Genomic DNA, 21,392 nt, shown 5'->3' with positions numbered 1-21,392 from the left:
AGGAGCAATGATGTCATCTTTCTAGAGACTGAGATTCCCCTGTTTAGGTCAGGATCTTCACAATTTCTCTCTTTGTATCGGAGAGCTGGACAATCAGTAAGGATGATTGAAGAATTGTGGTGCTGGAAAAGAGTATTGAGTATACCATGAACTTCTGTGAGATCAAACAGGTCTGTCCTGCATAAGGTGAACCAGGTTTTTCTTTGAAGGCAACTATTTTGAAACGTTGCCTCTCATACTTCAGTCATGTTACCAGGAAAGGGCATAAGTCCTTGGAGAATGATATCATGTTTGTAAGGTTGAAAAGACCCTGGAAGAGATTAATTGATGCAGTAGTAGGTGTGTCAGAGACAGTGAGATTGGCTCCAGATACAGTTCAGATTGGTTTAGCATTATTGTGTATAGGATCACTATGAGTTACAGTGAACTAGACGGCATTTAATAGAAACAAAATCATTAGATTAATTAGTGTTATGTCCTTTTTTCTATGAATACTTTAAGGCTTCCTTCTCTATTATTTTGGGTTTTACTCTGATATCTGTGTGTCAGGTATGCATCCTGTATATAGATCTTTTCAAACTATATGCAAAACAGATCATTCAGGAGGCTAGGCTTTATGAGGAGGAATGCGGCTTCAGGGTTGGAGGAAGATTCACCAACAACCTACATTATGCAGAAGACACAACCTAGCTTGTTGAAATTGAGGGGGGCCTGAAGCACTTGCTATAGAAGGGCAAGGACTGTAGTCTTCAATATGGATTGAAGCTCAACATCAATAAGACAAAGATTCTCACCATTGGACGAATTGGCAGCACCATGATAGACGGAGACGAGATTGAAGTTGTTAACAATTATAACTTGCTCAGCTCCACAATCAAGACACTTGGCACCAGCAGTCAGGAAATCAAAAGATGAATTGCACTGGGAAAATATGCTGTCAGGAACTTTTCCAGAGTACTGAAGAGCAATGACATCAGTCTGGAGACTAAGGTGTGCCTGATCGAAGCCATAGTCTTCACAATTACTTGCTCTGCATCAGAGAGCTGGACAATGACTAAGGATGACTGAAGAAGAATCTGGAGACTGTTTTGAGCATACCATGGACTACCAAGAAAAATAGGTCTGTCTTGGAGAGAGTGAAACCAAGTTGCTCCTTGGAGGTGAGGATTTGAAGCTCCATTTCATATAATTTGTGTATGTAACCAGGATGGTCCAGTCCTTGGAAAAGGATATCATGCTTGGGAAGTTAGAGAGACAGCACAGGAGAGGAAAACCCAGGTTGGGATAGATTGGTACAGTAACTGGGGTACTGGGAATAAGTGTATCAGGGTCAGTGAGACTGGCTCAGACTAGGGCAGGCTTCAGAGCTGTTTACAGGGTCGCTATGAGTCCCAAGCAACTTGACAACACATAACAAAGTTTTGTTGATACCATTTTATTAGGATTGTGTGTGTGTGTGTGTGTGTGTGTTTTGTTACTAATTAATCTGTCCTCTTTGTGAAGACTTTCCTTTAGTATTTCCTATAAAATTGATCTTATTTTCATGAATTCCCTTAGCTTTTGCATACCTGAGAATGTCCTAATTTCTTCATCATGTTTGATAGACAGCTTTGCTGAGTGCAGGATTCTCTGTTGGTAGTTCTTTTCTTTCAAAGATTTGTATATGTCATCTCGTTGTTATTCTTGCTCACATGGTTTCTGCTAAGAAATTGGAGCTTAATCTTATTGGTACTCCTGTGTAGATGACTTTGTTTTTCTCAACCTTCTTTCAGTATTTTATCTTTGTCTTTATCCATCTCATTGAGTTTCTTCCTCTCTTGTGCTGTCCCTCCACCCTCCCAAACATGATGCCCCTGTCCAAGGACTGGTCCTTCCTTGCCACATGCCCAAACATGTCAGAAGAGGCTTGAGAATCCTTGCCTCCAAGGAGCAGTCAGGTTTCACCCTTGCCAGGACAAATCTGTTCTCCTAGCAGTCCATGGTATATTCAGCACTTCTCCAGCACCACTGCTCAAAGGCATCAATTATCTTTCTATCAACACTAGTAACTGTTCAGTTCTCTGACTCATAGCATGAAATTGCAAAGACTATGGTGAGGTCTTATTATTCTGGATTTCTGGGGGTTTTGTTTTGTTTTTCTGTGACTTCTAATATCTTGTTATCTTTATAAATTTTGTCTTGTATTCATATTTTAAAAACATATTTTAAAAAATATATTTTAGCTCTTTGCTTGTGAATTCATTCAATTCTTCAACCATTGCTTCCATCCTTCCTATTTAGACTACCATTGCTCTTAATTCTTCCTTATAGTATTCCATCAGCCTTCTTGCCATAGGGATCTGGATTTTTATTATTTTTTGTTGCTATCTTGTATTGGCTTTTTGTGAGGCTTAGTATTATCTGCTACTTTCAGTACACTGTGGAGATGTTGTTATGGCAGAGTTCTTAACCTTTCTTCTAGTGCTTATATGATACCTTATGGGGTTATCTGTTTGTTTTCTGTTTAGTGTGATTGGTTGGGAAGAGGGATGGTGGTTGCTGTTGGTTTCCATCTAATGGCAGCTGGAGCACAGGCAGAACTCTGTGTGGAATTTATGGAAACTCTAGTCTGGCATTGCTATGGGCCCTACAGTGAAGGTGGCATGGAAAGAAGTCAACAGATGGGGCTGACAAATTCTTATCTTTCTCTTCTGTGACTTGACAAAGGTGTTTTTAGAACTTCTGCTCCTGTATTATGTACTCACTGGATCACTGAATTTTTTAATACCTGATTCTTTGTAAATTAGGGGCTCTCAGTGAATTGGAATCTCTCTGTTAGTCAGTAAATTCCTGAATTATTCTGCTTTTAAATTAATATTTTATCTCTGGTGTGACTAGAGCTCAAAGATGTTGCATTTACATTGGGCGTGGTCAGACACAGACTGATACCACGAGGTCTCAGGTGTCTTCTAGATTCCTGCTGAATAAGATGCATAGTAGTAGTGGTGGATGTGGACTATGCTTTGTCTGGGTATTCCTAAGCAAAGTTAGTAAGCCAGCATCTGGTAGTGTCCTGAATTCACATATTTGGGTCTTGCTACAAAGTTGAGGACATTCATGGCAATCTCAGGTGATGCCAGTGGTGTAGCTTTTTTTATTTGCTATTGTTGTTATATGATGTCAAATCTGAACCAACTTACAGTTTACCCTCCAGTGAGTTTTCGGGGGCTGTGAATCTCATGTGAGAAGATTGTTTATCTTTCTCCCACAAAACAGCTTGTTCACATTCCTTTGTGTTGTCATATGTGCTGTTGAGTCAAGGATGAGTCATAGTCATGTTATAAACAACACATCTGAACTCTATCCTAACCTGTGCCATCCTCATCATCTGACACACTTGAGCCCATTATTGCAGTCACTGTGTCAATCCATCCTGTTGAGGATCTTCCAATCCTTTGCCATCCCTCCACCTTTCCTAGCATGATATCTTTTTCCAAAAAATAGCCTCTTTTAGCAACATGTCCAAAGTATGTGAGACAAAACTTCACCATCCTTGACTCTAAGGCTGCACCTTCTCTAAGACATATCTGTTTTGTTCTTTTGACGATCTGAGATACTCTTTTCCAACACCATAACTCAAAGGTATCTATTTTCTTCAGTCATCCTAATTCATTGTTCAACTCTCAGACAGGTTATTGAAAAGGTGCACTTGAATCAGGTTCATCTTAGTCTTCAAACAGATATCGTTGTTCCTCAGTATTTTGGAAAGATCTCTGACTGCTAACTTTGACTATTGACTATTGAGTATAGTGTATCCAAGTAAGATTAAATCATTGACAATTTCAATCTTTTCTGAGATCATGAGAAATCTATACCAAGAAGCTGTTGTGTGAACAAAGCAAGGCAACACACATGATTTAAAATTAAGAAAGGCATGTATCCTTTCACCATATCAATTCAATCTGCATACTGAGCAAATATTCTGAGAAACTGGATTCTCTGAAGAAGAGTGTAGCATCATCCTTGGTGTGTTTGTTGAAAGTGAGGAGAACTTGAAGTGTTTGCTGAAGATCAAACATTGCATCCTTCAATATAGAGTACATCTCAATGTCAAGAAAACAAAAATTCTCATGGCTGGACCTACGTTGTTGTTGTGTACGTAGAGTAAGAACCAACCCATAGCTGACCCTCTGGTGGGTTTTCAGGGGCAATGAATAGCATGGGAGAAGATTGCCCATCTTTCTTGCATGGAGCAACTGAAGCTTTGAAACACATGCCTTTGGATTGTGGTGTAGCTTCTTACCACTAGGCCAGAACTCTATAGGCTGGACCAATAGACAGTATCATGATAGATGGATAAAAGATTGAAATTGTGGATGTTGTTGTTGTTGTTAGGTGCCGTCCAGTTGCTTGCGACTCGTAGCGACCCTATGTGCAACAGCCCTAAACTCTGCTCTATCCTGTACCAATCGCACTGCCTCTGACACACCCATCCCGATTACCCCAGTCGCTGAATCAATCCACCTCATAGAGGGTCTTCCCCTCCTACGCCGTCCCTCCACCCTCCCAAGCATGACGTTCCTCTCCAAGGACTTGTCCCTCCTTACAACATGTCCAGAGTATATCAGACGACCACAGAATCCTTGCCTCTAAGGAGCAGCCCGGTTTGACCCTCTCCAGGATGAATCTGTTTGTTTTCTTGGCAGTCCATGGTATATTCAATATTCTTCTCCAGAACCACAGCTCAAAGGCGTCAATTTTCTTTCTATCCTCCCTAGTCATTGTCCAACTCTCCGATGCATAACAAGTGATTGTAAAAACCATAACCTGTATCAGATTCACCTTAGTCTCCAGAGTGACACCATTGCTCTTCAATATCCTGGAGAGGTCCCTAACAGCAGACTTCTCCATTGCAATACGTTTTTTTAATTTCCTGACTTATAGTGCCAAGAGTGTTGACCATGGAGAGAAGCAAGCTAAAGTTGTTAACAATCTCAGTCTCTTTACCATCCATCCTGATGCTGCCAGTTGGTCCAGTGGTAAGAATCTTTGTCTTCTGGACATTGAGCCTCAATCCACACTGAAGGCTGCAGTCTTTGGCCCTCTGAAGCAAGAGTTTCATGTCCTCCTCAGTTTCAGCAAGCAGGGTTGTGTCATCTGCATAACACATTGTTAATAGATCTTCAATGACTTATTATCAGCAGTCAGGAGAACAAGAGATATATTGTACTGGGAAACTCTGCAGTCAGAGACCTCTTCAAATTACTAAGGAACAATTCCTCATTAGTTAATAGGGTTGCTATTACTCAACTCAACAGCACCTCACAGTAACATCAACATCAAGATGTAGGGGCCCAACAGTAAGAATTATTGTCTTCTTAATGTTGCGATATAATATTGTAATCTATATTATCTTTGATCTTCTGCAGTAAGTATTTCATATCCTCCTCACTTTTACCAAGCAAGGTTGTGTCATTTGCATAATGCAGTTTGTTGATGAATCTTCCTCCTTTCACAATGCCATATATTTTTTTCTATAGAGTCATACCAGCTTCTCTAAATATTTATAGTCTTATGGAAATCTCCATGTACATACCAAATTATAAATGAGGTTATTGAACTCCTGTCCTCTGCATCAGTTAGGAGCTGCTCTTCACCAGGTTCAAGATGGCATAAATTTGCTCACCATGGAGAAAGTGTTGTATCTGGAAGGCCCAAGTATATTTTACCTATTTAGATGGAATTTTCTTCAGGCAGTGAGGAGATGGAATCCTGTCATTTCTGTGATGCACATTCAATGTTGGCAGGTCCCTTGGTTGGTTTTTTCCACCCTCTTTTTGTGAATTCCCACTTCATCTGAAAGCTAAATAATGATTAAGGGTGACAGGAACAGAATGGATGCCTTTGAGTTGTGGTGCTAGAGAAGAATATTGAACATACTATGAACTGTCAAGAGAACAAACAGACCTATCCTGGAGAGGGTGAAGCCAGGTTGTTCAGTGGAGGAAACAGTTTTGAAAGTCTGGCTTACATACTTTGTACATGCTGCCAGGAGAGATCCTTGGAGAAGGACATCACGTTTGAAAAGGTAGAGGGTGGATAAGATGGATTGACACAGTGACTATGGTGATGAGAACAAGTGTGTCAGAGATGGTGAGGTTGGCTCAGGACAAGAGAGAGTTCAGACTTATTGTTCGTTATAAGCTGTAGTTGACTCAAACGCACGTAACAGCAACAACAATAACAATAACCTTGTGTTGGTTTGCATAGTTGCTGTGCTTTTTCTGTTTAATTGGTTCTTTTTCATGTCTTCACTAACCTTTGTTTCTGATTTGCTTTCAATAGCTTCTTCCAAATTTCAGAGTGCTAGAATTATTATCCATAAGTAGACTTTCACATTCTTTAATGCCCTACAGGGCGGGAGTAAGTTTATCAGTCTGACTAGGTCACCACTCCACCAGAAGTCTCAGACTTAGTTTGGGGTGGGTTTTTTGTTTGTTTGTTTGTTTTTGTTTTATTTCAAATGAGTTAGTTTAATTCCAAGTGGTACGAAATTCTGGGCATAATGAAGAATGAAGATTCTGATAGGATTCTGGATTCCATTTACTTAGCACAGCTAAGATCAGAATGGCTGAATGAGAACTGGAGATGGACCATCATAGGGTTTCTTCTTCTTCACTGTTTCACAAAATTTCTTCTTAAATGTACTCCAAGACAACACTTCATTTTAACTACAGGTGGCAACAGAGGTTACAGCAGAGAATCCAGATGTTTTTAAAAAGAACAGAAGTAAGGTTCATCATTGCCTCAGTCTTATTTTTTGCCAGATTTTTAATTCCACCGTGGCCAGGGAACCTTTGCCAGCGACCTTCGCTTTTAGTTCCTTGAATTTCTTCTGTTCTTTTTGTTTCTGCTTGAAAGCCTTATCTTCCTCATCCATCTCCTTGGTCTGATTCTTGGGCGGTTTCAGGGGCTTCTTCTTACCAGCTTTATAGCCAGACATGATGCCAGCCACCCCTTCCCCAGACCTGCCCAAGACTTAGTTTTTGAGACATAAATTCACTATTATTTATTGTCTCACTTGGCTCATTTTAAGTTATTCTACAACTGAGTGAGTCATCCTCCAATGACCTAAAAGATGGACAGCAAGATAAGGAAGCAATGTTGGTCATCATTCTTTTCAGTGTTAAACATAATTTGTGATGATCCATACAGTCAAATGTATTTGTATAGTCAATAAAACATAGGTAAACAGCTTCCTGGCATTGCTAATTGTTTTGTGAAGACCTATCTGACATTACCAATAATAATCATAGTTTTGTCTTCTCATTTTTCTGAAGTCAGCTTGAATATCTCCCTGTTAAGTATTTCCCAATTTTTTAGTTATGATTTTTAATACAACATATATATTTTTACAGCATATTCTTTCCACTTAATTTTCCCCCAATCATTCATTGTTGCACATTTTCCTCCCTTCCTCCAGATTATTTTTCTCTTTGAAGAGACAAAATTATTTCATTGTTATACAATCCCACCCCCTCCTCCGAGACCACAGTCCACTTTAATATGCATTTCTTTTGGCCTGATAAGAGACTTATATCTAGAATTTATAAAACTCTCAAGCACCACAATGAGATAAAGGTAAGCAACCCAATTGAAAAATGGGCACAGGATATGAACACTTTACCAAAGAAGACATTCAGATGGTAAACAAACACATGAAGGAGTGTTCAAAATCCCTAGCTCTAAGAGAGGTCCAAATCAAAACAAGTATTAGATATCGTCTTACCCCGGTAGAATAGCAAAATTCAACATAGCAACAAACAGCAAATGCTGGAGAGGTTGTTGGTGGGAATGTAAAATGGTGCAACCACTATGGAAGGCTGTATGGTGCTTTCTCAAAAAGTTGCAAATAGAAATACCGTTTGACCCAGCAATTCTACTACTGGGAATATACCCCAAAGAGACCATAACTGCCATTCAAGCAAGTATAGGCACACCCACGTTTATCATGGCTTTGTTCATGATAGCAAGACGTTGGAAACAACCTAAGTGCCCATCAAAAAAAGAATGGATAGAGAAGCTGTGGTATATTTACACAATGGAATACTACAGTGCACTGAAAAACAAGGAACTAATGAAATATTTTACAAAATGGGTGACTCTGGAGGACATTATGCTGAGTAAAATATCTCAGTCACAAAAAGAGAAATACTGCATAGTGCCTCTGTTGTAAAATGGGACTGTATCGGGGTTGGGAGAAACCTAAGAAAAGAGGGGATAAATAATGTATATTGCAATGAAACAGAAGAGGGAGAGAACTGTTTAAAAGGAATATGTTGTTGTTGTTGTTGTTGTTGTTGTTAGGTGATGTCGAGTCGTAGACGATTCATAGCGACCCTATGAACGAAAGGCCTGGTCTCCTTGTAGGAATATAGGATTAGGTATTATGTTCATGACAAGATTCTCCAGTGGTTTTTAAATGATCTTTCACAGAATTTTACTTGTATGTGATGGTAAAGACACTAATGAATTATTTCTACCTTCTTCTGGATCATCTTTCTTTGGAATGAATAAAAATATGGATCTCAAATAGTCAATTAACTAGACAGGTGTCTTTAAAATTTCTTAGTAGCATAGATAATTGAGTTCTTCAAGCTTTGCATTCATCTGTTAAAAAATCACTAATGGCATTTCCTCAATTGCTGGATATTTTTTACAAACATCTTAATTGTATCTTCAACTCCTTCCTTCAGTGCCCCCAGCTGCTGACCATAGATTGCTGTATGAAATGGTTGAATATCTACATATATTTTGGTATAGTGATTATATATTCCTTCCATTTTCTCTAATGCTTCTTATGTAATTCAGTATTTTACACAAAGAATTCTTTACAATGAAAGGTTTACATTTTCTCTCCCATTCTTCCATTTTGAGAAATGTCAAGCATATTCTCCCCTTTGGTTTTCTAATTCCAGGTGTTTGCCCATTTCATTATAATTCTTTCCTTTATCTTCTAAACGTCTTGAAGAAAGTGCAAACAGAATGTCCCTTAGAGGCACAGATGGTGAAGCTTTGTCTTACATATTTTGAACATTTTGTTACAAAAAGCCAGTTCTTGGAAAAGGATATCATGCTTGGAAAGGTGGGGGATCAGTGTAAGAGAGGAAGACCTTCAATAAGATGGATTGACACAGTGACTACAACAATGAATTCAAATATGTCAGAAATAATGAGGATAGCATAGGATAGGATAAGTTTTAGATCTGTTGTTAATAGTGTCACTGTGAATTGTATTTGACTCAATGGTGCCTAATAACAACAGCAAAAATAGCCCTTTAAATCTTACGTTCAAATCTCTCACTTCTTCATTACTTCTCTACATTTGATGGAAAGTTTCAGAGCCTGCTCTGAGATTCACTTCGATTCTTTCTTTCTTGTCTTTTCAATAATCTTTTGTTATTTTAATATATCCCTGATATCATTCCATAATTCATTTAGTCTTAGTAATAGGTGTTCAATGTATCAAACGCATTCTTGATGTGGTTTCTAAATTAAGATGTTGTGTCAAGATTGTACTTTGTCTCTCTTGGATTATTTTTCATTCCTTCATCTTCAACTTGGCCTTGCATATGAGCAACTGATGGTCACTTCTGAGTCCTCCTGGGCCTGGTTCTGACAGATCGTATTGAGCTTCATTGTCATCTCTTTCCACAATCATAGTGGATTTTATTTCAGCTAAAAATATAGTTGTCATTTATATTGTTGAAAAAAATACATTTGTAGTGAATAGACCATTGGTCTTACAAAGTTCTATCGCATGATTTCTGACATAATTTATGATACCAAGGCGATATTTCTGACTAGTAATCCTTTTACTGCTTTCAATTTTCTCATTCTAATAACTAGTAACCAACAAATCCTCCCCTGCCCTGTTTGTCCACTTTTCTGAGGAAGAACAATAGATGCCTTCAAGCTGTAGTGCAGGAGAAGACTCTTGAACATACCATGGACTGCCAACAAAACAAGCAGGTCATGCTGGAGTGGGTGAAACCAAGTCTCTTCTTGGAGATTAGGATTTTGAAGCTCTGCCTCCCTTATTTTTGGCACATAGCCAGGAGAGATCGGTCCTTAGAGAAGGACATCATGCTCAGAAATGTGGACAGACAGCACAGGAGAGGGACACCTGGATGAGATGGACTGATACAGAAACTGGCTCAGGACAGGAAAGGGTTCAGAGCTGCTGTGCATAGGGTCACTATGCATCACAAGTGACTCAACCAATAACATTCTATGACAAGTTCGGAAGCAGGAGTGGCATCTGCTTCCTAAACAACTTGCTTCTGGAAACTCTATGAACTTTGATAAATATTGATAGTTGTAGAGGGGCTTCAGGACTTTTGTCCATAGGGTCACCGTGAGTTGTACTCAACTCAAAGGCAATTAACAACAACAATGTGTCAGGAAATGATTCATTACTTTCCATAAAGTTTTCACAGATCATTTTTTTCCTAAGCAGATCACCTGGTTCTTCTTTCCAATATGTTTTAGTTGGGAAACTCGGTGGGAATCTGTCCATTCTGAAGTTACCCTACTGGTGTTTGAAACACTGGTGACATAGCTTTCAGCATCACTGTACATAGAGCAAGAAGTAATCATTTCAAGAGAACAGGGCCATACTGCATGGTTTAGACAAGAAAGGGTGTTTTCCAGGTTTGCATTTAACAATATATATGTAGTCTATGTGTTGGACAGTTTACATTTAAGGGATTGAGTAGTGTAATAAGTTGGCCTGCAAGATTTCCAAAGCCCCATTAAACTGTGTCCATCTGGAATTCAGTAGCACAGGCCTTATTAAACCTACAATCTCTGCAATGCCCTTGAATTGACCCCAACTCTACCTTGCTCAAGGCCTAAGCACTACATAATTTGTCTTTTCTGTGACCTGGCTCATGACTGTAGACTGTCTTTTCTTCTTCCTTTCTGAATGAATCACACTGACATTATTTTTGCCATACTCTGAGGAGTGCTACAGTAATGTGAATGTGAGGATAATTGTATATTTTCTGATGTTTCTTTTCCCAGGGACTACACAGTGCCATTTATGATGAATCTTACCAGTGAGTATATTCCATGTTATAGTTTATTTTCTTGTTTTAAAACAACAGTGCAAGGGCCTGGGGCTGTGGAAGGCACTCTGTGGCCAGGAGTTAGCATGAGGGTGAGACTTCTGGCTAGTGAGCTGCTGTACTCTTCATGAGGGAAGCTGTGATCCTCGAACTAGGCTGTATGAATAATTTTTTAAGAATTTGCTAGTTAAAGCTGAGACAGACCAGCAGCTGAGACAGAGCGACAGCTGAGACAAACCAGCAGTGAGATGCAGCAACAAGCCTAACAGCTGGAGTTTGAGTGAGAGAAGTCAAAAGCAACTGTTGGCACACACCAGCGCAATATTTTCTCATGCCAAGCATGTGCCATGGAGCTGCTGAGACACATACCAGGGAGTAATGCACCCAGGGAGTGACGTGCTGGGGAGTGATGCACCAGAGCGAGCAGAAAGGCTGGAATCTGAGTGAGTGTGAACCCAAAGCTCCAGTACCATCATTGCCGGCCCATTCCCAGAACTCTGATCCCAATGTCACTGGCTTACACCCAGAATGACACTCCTGAATTGCACTGAGAGCAATGCTGGAACTTCAGTGACGTACGTACTTTATGGGTGGGTCACTGATGTTTGGATGGATCATGCAGGACTCTTTAAGCTCAATCAGAAAGGAGTAAGACAGTTGGAGCTCATACTTGAAGGGAAAAACCAAGATTTTCTGGTTTTCCAGTTAGGTTTCTGTGCTTTACTTTGTGTCTCCTCATGTCCAGTCCATCAACTGCCTTTCATACAGAACAGCTTGAGCTACCCTAGCTGTGGCAATTGTCTGACATAGGAGGCAATTTCCACAGGCCTTTTTTTCTATATAACTGAGAGAAACAAAAGCAGGGCAGCTGCCCAACCCTGTTCTGGAGTGGTGACTTCAAATCAAGAACCAGCTATCACCTCAGACATGAAAAACTCTACCAAGCAATGTCACGTAGGAAGTAGGCTATTATCTCACCTACACAAGCCCAAAGCAAGATGTTACACACACACACACACACACACACACACATACACACAAAAGTGACACAGTATCAGTGAATTTCCTGGAGTCAGAAAGTCTGATGAAACATTCTGACACAGAATTTAAAAGAACAATGATAGAATATTTTCAATGAGTGAAAGAAAAAGTTGAAGAATTACAGGACACCACAAGCAAAAACCGGGAAGAGCTTTAAAAAAATCCAAATTAATGCAAATAAAACAATCATGGCATTAGAGGCTCTGGGAAAACAAGAAACCAAAATCCAAAATATGAGGACCAATGTTTCAGATGCTGCCAAAATGATAGAGGGACACATGAACAGAGCTGAAGAGATGAAATACAGAATAAGTGAAATTGAAGATAGAATTGTCTCCACTGTTCTGTTAGAACAAAAAGCATAATCAAAAAGGAAGGAAAAAGAAGAAAACCTAAGAATAACATGGGACTCCATCAAGAGAAATAACATGCACATACTTGGAATCCCAGAACAGGAAGAAGCAAGTAAGGCACTGAAAAAGTTGTGGAAGAATTATGCAATGAGGGTTGCAGAGTGGATTATATTTGGGGGTAGGGGGTGGGGTTTGGGGAGGTGTGGGGGGAGAATTGTGTATCAATGAGGGAGTTTTTCTTTTGCTTTTCAAGGAGAGGAGCAAGTGGAGGGGGGAGGGGGGAGGGGTTTGTGCGGGGAGAAGGGTGCAACAATGAATGAATGGAATCCCAAAATCTCTGTAGATGTTCATTGAAATGAAAAATAAACAACCTAAATTTGGAAAAAAAAACAAACAGGAAAGGATAAATTCACAGAAGGAAGAGATAGAGAATGGAAAATGTTGGCAAAGTGGAAACCTCCTGCCATGGGACAGGCCCCTCCAACAACCAATGAGCAGAAACAGCGGAAAAGCAACACAAATGGAGCTGAGAATGAAACACTAACGTTAGCAGAATACCATGAACAAGAAGAAATCTTCAAACTCAGATTATGGCGTCTTAAAAAGGAGGAAGCGGAGATACAGGCAGAGCTGGAAAGGCTAGAAAGGGTTAGAAATCTACATATTAGAGAAATAAAAAGGATACATAATGAAGATAATTCACAATTTAATGATCATCCAACCCTAAATGACAGATATTTGTTGTTACATCTTTTGGGTAGGGGCGGTTTCAGTGAAGTGTACAAGGCATTTGATCTAACAGAACAAAGATATGTAGCTGTGAAAATTCACCAGTTAAATTAAAACTGGAGAGATGAGAAGAAAGAGAATTACCACAAGCATGCATGTAGGGAATACCGGATTCACAAAGAACTGGATCACTCCAGTTCTTAGTTAAGCTGTATGATTACTTTTCACTGGACACTGACTCATTTTGTACAGTATTAGAATATTGTGAGGGAAATAATCTGGACTTCTGAGACAGCATAAATTAATGTCTCCATTATCATGCAGATTGTGAATGCTTTAAAGTACTTAAATGAAATCAAACCTTCCATCATACACTATGGCCTCAAACCAGGTAATATTCTTTTAGTAAAGGGTACAGCATGGGGAGAAATAAAAATCAGCTATTTTGGTCTTTCCAAGATCATGGATGACGATAGCTACAATTCAGTGGATGGCATGGAGCTAATGTGACAAGGTGCTGAGACTAACTGGTATTTACCACCAGAGTGTTTTGTGGTTGGGAAAGAACCACCAAAGATCTCAAATAAAGTTGACATCTGGTCTGTGGGTGTGATCTTCTACCAGTGTCTTTATGGAAGGAAGCCTTTTGGTCATAACCGGTCCCAGCAAGATATTCTACAAGACAATACCATCCTCAAAGCTACTGAAGTGCAGTTCCTGCCAAAGCCAGTAGTAACACCTGAAGCAAAGGCTTTTATTCAGAGATGCTTAGCCTACCAAAAGAGGACCGTATCAATGTCCAGCAGCTGGCCTGTGACCCCTACTTGCTGCCTCGCATCCAAAAGTCAGACTCCACAAGTAGCTCTGCCGGAGCTGCTATTGCATCAACTTCTGGAGTGTCCAATAACAGTTTTTCGAATTGAGACTGACTCCTAGGCCTCTGTTGAACATGCAAAATGGACAAATGACAGTAAGCAGCGGGTTTGGAACATAGTGAATCCGAATGGATCTCATGAAACCTGTACCAGGTGCTTTAATTTTCTTGCTTTTTCCCATCCATAGAGCATGACAGCATCGATTCTCATTGAGGAAAAACCTGGGGCAGCTCTGGCCAGGTCTCATAGGGAAAGGCCCCGCCCAAGGTTCCAGCATCAACGGTCACTGTGTGTGGCTGCTCGGAGTGAGGAAAAATGAAAAAGAAAAACTGGTTCCATGTACTGTGAACTTGAAAACATGCAGACACGGGGAGGGGGGGTGGTCCCTGATGCAGTGCTTCAGATGAAGAATGTGGACTTGAAAATACAGACTGGGCTAGTCCAGTGTCTATATTTAAACTTGTTCTTTTCTTTTAATAAAGTTTAGGTAACATCTCCTGAGAAGCTTGCAGCACAAAGGCTCGGCTGGGGATGTGTTTGACTTCGGAAGATAAAAGTTGCTATTGCCCATTAAAGGCACTAGAGTTAGTGTTTTATCCCTAAATAATTTCCATTTCCCTTCCTTTTTTTATTTTTGAAAGAATACATTTGGTCAGAAAGTGAAATCCGTATTAGCAAGTTCGTGGCAATGTTCATTCCATTCAGATGCAGCTTTCTCCTCTGTCTGGTCTTCTGTTTGCAGTTGCTTCCCTCCTCGCCATAGGGAAGTGATTGGATGGGAGCCCTGAGATGTGTGGGTTTTACCACTGGACAAAGAGGGAGGTTAGAAGACTGCAGCTTGGAATCTCTCTAGGTTTTCAACTATTTCTTCACAATTTGAACACTTGACGGTTGTCCCTTTTAATATATGTGAAGTGCTATTTTTTAAAATAAAGGTTCATCTGTCCATGCAGTCCTCTTGGCTTCTCTGAGTATAGGGGCTGTGAACCGGTCCACAGGTAGGCAGAGAACGGGCTGGGAAGTGGAACGCCCCAGGCATCGGTCGTCCTACCCACAGCATTTGTGTGCTTGCTAACTGGTGTACAGTTCTTGTTAACGACGTATTAAAACTTGATCAGCACATAAGCTTTCCTCTATTAGATCTCTGAGCAGGATACAGCCTCCCCCAAATCTCTCACTCCAAGTATTGATGGTGTGTGTGCTGGTATGAGCATCTGTACGCACACTTTATCTAACTCACTGGATTAAAGTCATCAAGTGGAATTTTTAAAAAAACAACCAAAAACCCGGAAATTAATAGAGATTTCAAATATAAACATTCTATTGGATTTTTTTAAATTGGTTGTTTTGAGATATATGACCAACTGAGATGGAGCTGAATTGGGATATGTGTGGCCCCAGCGCGCCCTTGAAATAGTAGAGCGCTCAACAGTAGAGAGAGAAGGAGGCCAGAGCCTGCACATGTGGTAGCCAGCTCGGAATGTTACTGACATATGTGGCAAGAGGGCTCAGCAAGAAGTATTTAAAGATGCATCATCTAGACTGGGGGAGGGCAGCTAGGAGAAGCTGAGGACTCAGAACAAGGATTTCTTTGACATGCAGAAGATACCACTGGTCATTCAGGCTCTCAGCCTTTGTCTGTAGACCTCTCATACTTTGCTCAGTGTCAGGTAATCTTACAGTTGTAGGTGGGTGTTGTCTTAGAGAATGCTGAACAGTAGGAAGTCAGTCCCAGACACTGTTTTATAGCATTAACTTTGTGCATGAAAACAAATGCACAATTTTCTGTTTCTTAAAACCATTGCCTCGAAGAGGCCCATGGGATGTCCCACATTCAGCACAGTGCTCAAGGATGGTGTCCAAATTCAGGGAGAGAGTGAGCAAGTGAGCTGGCCTATACTTAAATAATTTCTTTCTTTTCCTTTTATTTTCCCTCTCATTCAGTGATCTTGCAGTGTTGGGTTTGGGTGTTTTGTTTTGTTTTTTAATTTTTTTTATTTATCCTTTTTTTTCCCCCCAAGGCTGAAGAAATGCTGCATCTTTAAGCCTTCCCTCTACTTTCTGCCTCCTTTGGTCCCATGAACCTAGAATGGAAACCTGAGGACTTCATTTGTTGACTACCATTTCTGCCCTCGCCTTTGTTTTGTCAGGGTCTGGGGCCCCTTGACGCTGCCTGGACTTGACTGAGTCTGGACAGGCCTCTCCCCACTGCAGGAGACAAGCCCAGGGAACATGCAGAGCTCTGACCTTTTTTTTAGCCTATTAAGTAGCCAGTGAAATCACCAAATGGCATTCTTCCATGACATATTTTGTTAATATGGGTTTCATCTTTTCCAAGGATAGTCCCTTATTGGTACAATGTTGCATATACTTTAAACAATGAAAAAAAATGTATTAATTTGTAATGAAATCCAGTCAGATTGTTTTGGCTTTTCCCAACATGGGGTTGGGGGAAAGATATTAAAATAAGTTTGAAGAAGTGAAAAAATAAAGAAAAGAAAAGATAGAACTTCTTGAAAGAAACTCAACACAGATGCTGAAGAATTAAACCACAAAATAAATCAACTCAATCTCATAAATATTAGTAGGATAATGCACCCCAAAAAGCACAGTACACCTTCTTCTCCAATGTGCATGGAATGTTCTCCAGAATAGATCACATTTTAGGACACAAGGCAAGCATCAATAAATTCAAAAGCATAGAAATAATACAAAGCATCTTCTCAGACCAAAATACTACAAAAATAGAAATGACTAGCAAGAAGATAAAGAAGAAAAAAACCATACATTTGGAAGCTTAACACCTTCCTTAAACATGAGTGACACTAGAAGAAATAAAAAAGATTAAATTGAAAAGTTTGTTGAAACAAATGACAATGAAAACACCTTACCAAAAATCTCTGGGAAACAGCTAAAGCAGTAATTAGAGGTCAGTTTATAGTAATAAGTAAACATATTAAAAGACAGGGGGAAAATTACCATTGAATCTCTAATCTAACGTCACCAACAAATTGAAAAAGAACAGCAAGAAAACTTGACACCCTCTAAAAAAGCTGAAACTATAAAAATTTGGGCAGAGATAAATGAAATAGAAAACAGAAAAACACTTGAAAACATCAACAAAATGAGAGGTTGGCTCTTTGAAAAGGTCGATAAAATCGACAAACCACTAGCAAAACTAATAAAAGAAAATAAGGAAAAGACACAAATAATCTGAATAAGGGATGAAATGGGCAATGACACAACAGAATCAAGTAAAATGTAAACGTTAACAATGGAATATTATGGGAAAATTATACTCAAACAAATATAAAAACCTAGAGGAAATGGAAAAATACTTAGAAAATCACAAACTACCTAAACTGACACAAACACCTGAACAGACCCGTTACAAAAGAAGAAATTGAAAACTTTCAGCCCCCACAAGGAAAGTCCTGGACCAGATGGTTTTACAATTGAATTTTATCAAATATTCACGGAAGAACTATCACTAATTCTGCATAAACTATTTCAGAAAATAGAAAAAGATGGAATTCTCCCAGACTCATTCTATAAAAGAAATATATCCTTAATACCAAAGCGAGGTAAAGACACCACCAAAATAGAAAACTGCAGGCCAATATCTCTCATGAACATAGATGCAAAAATCCTGAATAAATTCCTAGTCAATGATACATAAAAAAAATAAAATTTACTATGACCAAGTGGGTTCATAACAGGTATGCAAGAATGGACCAACACAAGAAAAACAATCAATGTCATTCATCACATTAACAAAGTAAAGAACAAGAACCACATGATCCTATCAATCGATGCAGAAAAGCCCTTTGACAAAATCCAACACCCTTCCCTGATTAAAACACTCACCAAAATTGGAATAGAGGGAAATTTCCTCAACATACTAAAAAGTATGTACACAAACCCGAGAACCAACATTGTTCTCAATGAAAGAAGTTAAAGGTATTCCCCTTGAGAACAGGAACTAGGCAAGGATGCCCTTCACCTCTCCTAGTCAATATTGTATTAGAAGTCTTAGCAATAGCAGTAAGACAAGAGAAGGAAATAAAAGGTACCCAAATTGGCAAAGAGGAGGTAAAATTACCTCTCTATGCAGATGATATGATAGTATACTTAGAGAACGCTAAAGATTCAGCAAGAAAATCACTGGACATAGTTGACCAATTCAGCAAAGTGGCAGGATACAAGATCAACATAAAAAACCAAATGGATTTCTCTACAGTGACAAAAAGAATATAGAAAAATAATACCAATCACAATAGCTAATCAAAAGATTGAATACTTGGGAGTAAATCTAACTAGAAACACAAAAGACTTTTTCAAAGAAAATTACAAAACCTTACTACAAGAAACAAAAAGAGGCCTGGAGAAATGAAAGAATATCCATTGTTCATAAATAGGAAGACTCAATATTGTGAAAATGGCAATCCTTTCAAAGGCAACCTACATGTTCAATGCAATCCCGATACAAATACCAATTCAATTCTTCAATGAGAAGGAAAAGGCAATCTCCAAATTAATTTGGAATGGAAAGAGACCCTGAATAAGCAAACCACCCCTTGAAAAGAGAAATAAGGTAGGAGGCATCTCACTCCCTGATTTAAAATCCTACTACACTGCCATAATGGTCAAGACAGTGTGGTACTGGTACAATGACAGACATATAGATCAATGGAATAGAATTGAGAACCCAGAAATCAGCCCATCTATCTATGGTCAACAGATTTTTGACAAGGAGATGCAATCAGTTAAGTGGGGAAATGACAGCCTTTATAACAAATGGTGTTGACAAAATTGGAAAACCATCTGCAGAATACTCAAACAAAACACACACCTCACACCATACACAAAAACCAATTCAAAGTGGATCAAGAACCTAGGACTAAAGCCAAGGACTATAAAATGCATTTAGAGAAAAGTTTGGAAGAATTCTAGAAGCCCTAATCCTCAACTTGAACAGTCTTCCAAGCATCCTGGAAAACCTACCACCAGGAGAGGATAAAATACATGAACGGGACCTTCTAAGAATCAAATCCCTATGCACATCTAAAAACTTCTCCAACAGGATAAAAAGGGAAACCACAGACTGGGGAAAAATATTTGATAAGAACATGTGTGATAAGGGGCTTATATCTACAATTCCTAGAATACTCGAACCCCACAACAAGATAGAGGTAAACAACCCAGTTGCAAAATGAGCACAGGACATGAACAGATACTTCACCAAATAATACTTTCAGATGATGAACAAACACATGAAGAAATGTTCAAAATCCCTAGCTCTAAGAGAGATGCAAATCAAAACAACTATGAGATATCATCTCACCCCAGTAAGAGTAGCAAAATTCGACAGAGCAGCAAACAACACATGCTGGTGGGGTTGTGGAGAAACTGGAACCCTTATTCATTGTTTGTGGGAATGTAAAACCGTGCAACCACTATGGAAGGCAGTATGACACTTTCTCAACAAGTTGGAAATAGAAATACCATTTGACCCAGCAATTACACTACTGGAAATATACTCTAAAGAAACCAGAACTGCCATCTAAGCAGTATATGCACACCCGTACTGCTTTGTTCACAATAGCAAAGAGTTGAAAAGAACGCAAATGCCCATCAACAAATGAGTGGATGGAGAAACTGTGGTATATTCACACAATACAGTATTATGCAGTACTGAAAAACAAAAACTTACGAATTGTTATACAGAATGGGTGACCATGGAGGACAATATGCTGAGTGAAATATCTCAGTCACAAAAAGATGAATACTGCATAACGTCACTGGTATAGAACAGGGGGTTGGAGGGAAACTAAGAAAGTAGAGGATAATGTACACAGCATTGAAATAGATGAGGGAGAGAACTGTACAAAAAGAACATGATTAGGTATTATTGGCATGACAAAAGTCCAAAATAAGTGTTGCATAGTAAAGTGGTCAGGGACAGGAGACTGTTTAACAACGAAAAAAACTTTTTTCCAAAGGAAATAAAAGAACTGGGAGTGGGAGGGTTCAGGGATGAAAATGTGCAACAAATAAGTTCTTTATAAACTTTCAATAAAATTAAAAAAAACCCTCTCTCAAAAAAGAAAACAACAGTGTAGTGCTTATTTCCTTTTGACTCTATAAACTAGGCATATAGTATTAGCTATGTGAATAAGGAACCTAAAGAAGATTCAGGGATTAGAATTCAACCTACAATTATATGTGTGCATGAACGTGCAATTTGGATAAATAATTTGCATCAGATTTTCAAAAGAATCCTTGAGCCAAGAAAAGGATAAGAAGAAATAGAATTGTGCTCCATGGCTACGGAATTATGAAGATAGCTTATAGAGCCAAAGGAAATGCAAAAGTGTTGCTGTTGTTGTTATGTGGCATTGAGTCATCTGTGTCTCATAGCGAACCTATGTCCAACAGTCCTAAACCCAGTTCTATCTCTTCCCAATCTTATTGTCTCTGACACACCCATCCCTGTTATCCCAGTGACTGAATCAATCCATGTCATCTATGGTCTTCCTCTCCTATGCTGTCACTCCACCCTCTCAAGCATGACATCCCTCTCGAAGGACTGATCCCACCTTGCAACATGTCCAAAGTACTGCAAAGCTTCAGAATCCTTGCCTCCAAGGAAGGACCAGCCTGGCTTCACCCTCTCTAGAACAAATTTGTTTGTTCTCCTAGCAGTCCATGGTATATTCAATACTCTTCTCCAGCACCAAAGCTCAAAGGCATCAACTCTCCTTCCTAGTCATTGCCCAGCTCTCTGATGCATAGTACATGATTGCGAAGACCATGGCCTGAATCAGGTACACCTTAGTCTCCAGACTGACATCATTGCTCTTCATCAGTACTTTGAAGAGGTCTCTGACAGCTGACTTTTTTAAAAAATATTTTATTTATTTTTCATTTCAATGAACATCTACAGAAATTTTGGAATTCCATTCTTCATTGTTGCACCCTTCTCTCTGCCCACCCCACCTCACACCCCCCCCATTTGCTCCTCTCCTTGAAAAGCAAAAGAAAAACTCGCTCATTGGTACACAATCTCCCCCGCACCTCCCCCAATCCCACCCCCAACCCTAATATAATCCACTCTGCAACCCTCATTGCGGACTCCTATGGTAAACATAATGCCCTAAAATATAATACTTTTAAACTATTCTCTCCCCCATAGACTTCAATACCGTAAACATATTTCATCCAGTTTTTCTCAGCCTTACCCCCACCCCGATGCCAGCCTCATACTACAACAGTGGCACCATATA

At 39.4% G+C, this 21,392-nt stretch overlaps 1 pseudogene; it reads left to right on the top strand.

Annotated features, from left to right (window-relative positions):
- The first annotated feature begins 11,517 nt into the window (after nt 1–11,517).
- On the top strand, nt 11,518–14,154 carry LOC102869317 (annotated as a pseudogene).
- Nucleotides 14,155–21,392: the final 7,238 nt, after the last annotated feature.

Source organism: Elephantulus edwardii, unplaced genomic scaffold (assembly GCF_000299155.1).
Source record: "Elephantulus edwardii isolate Elephantulus edwardi_28Jun2011 unplaced genomic scaffold, EleEdw1.0 scaffold00365, whole genome shotgun sequence".
NCBI lineage: Eukaryota > Metazoa > Chordata > Mammalia > Macroscelidea > Macroscelididae > Elephantulus > Elephantulus edwardii.
This window is presented reverse-complemented; position numbering and strand designations above follow the sequence as displayed.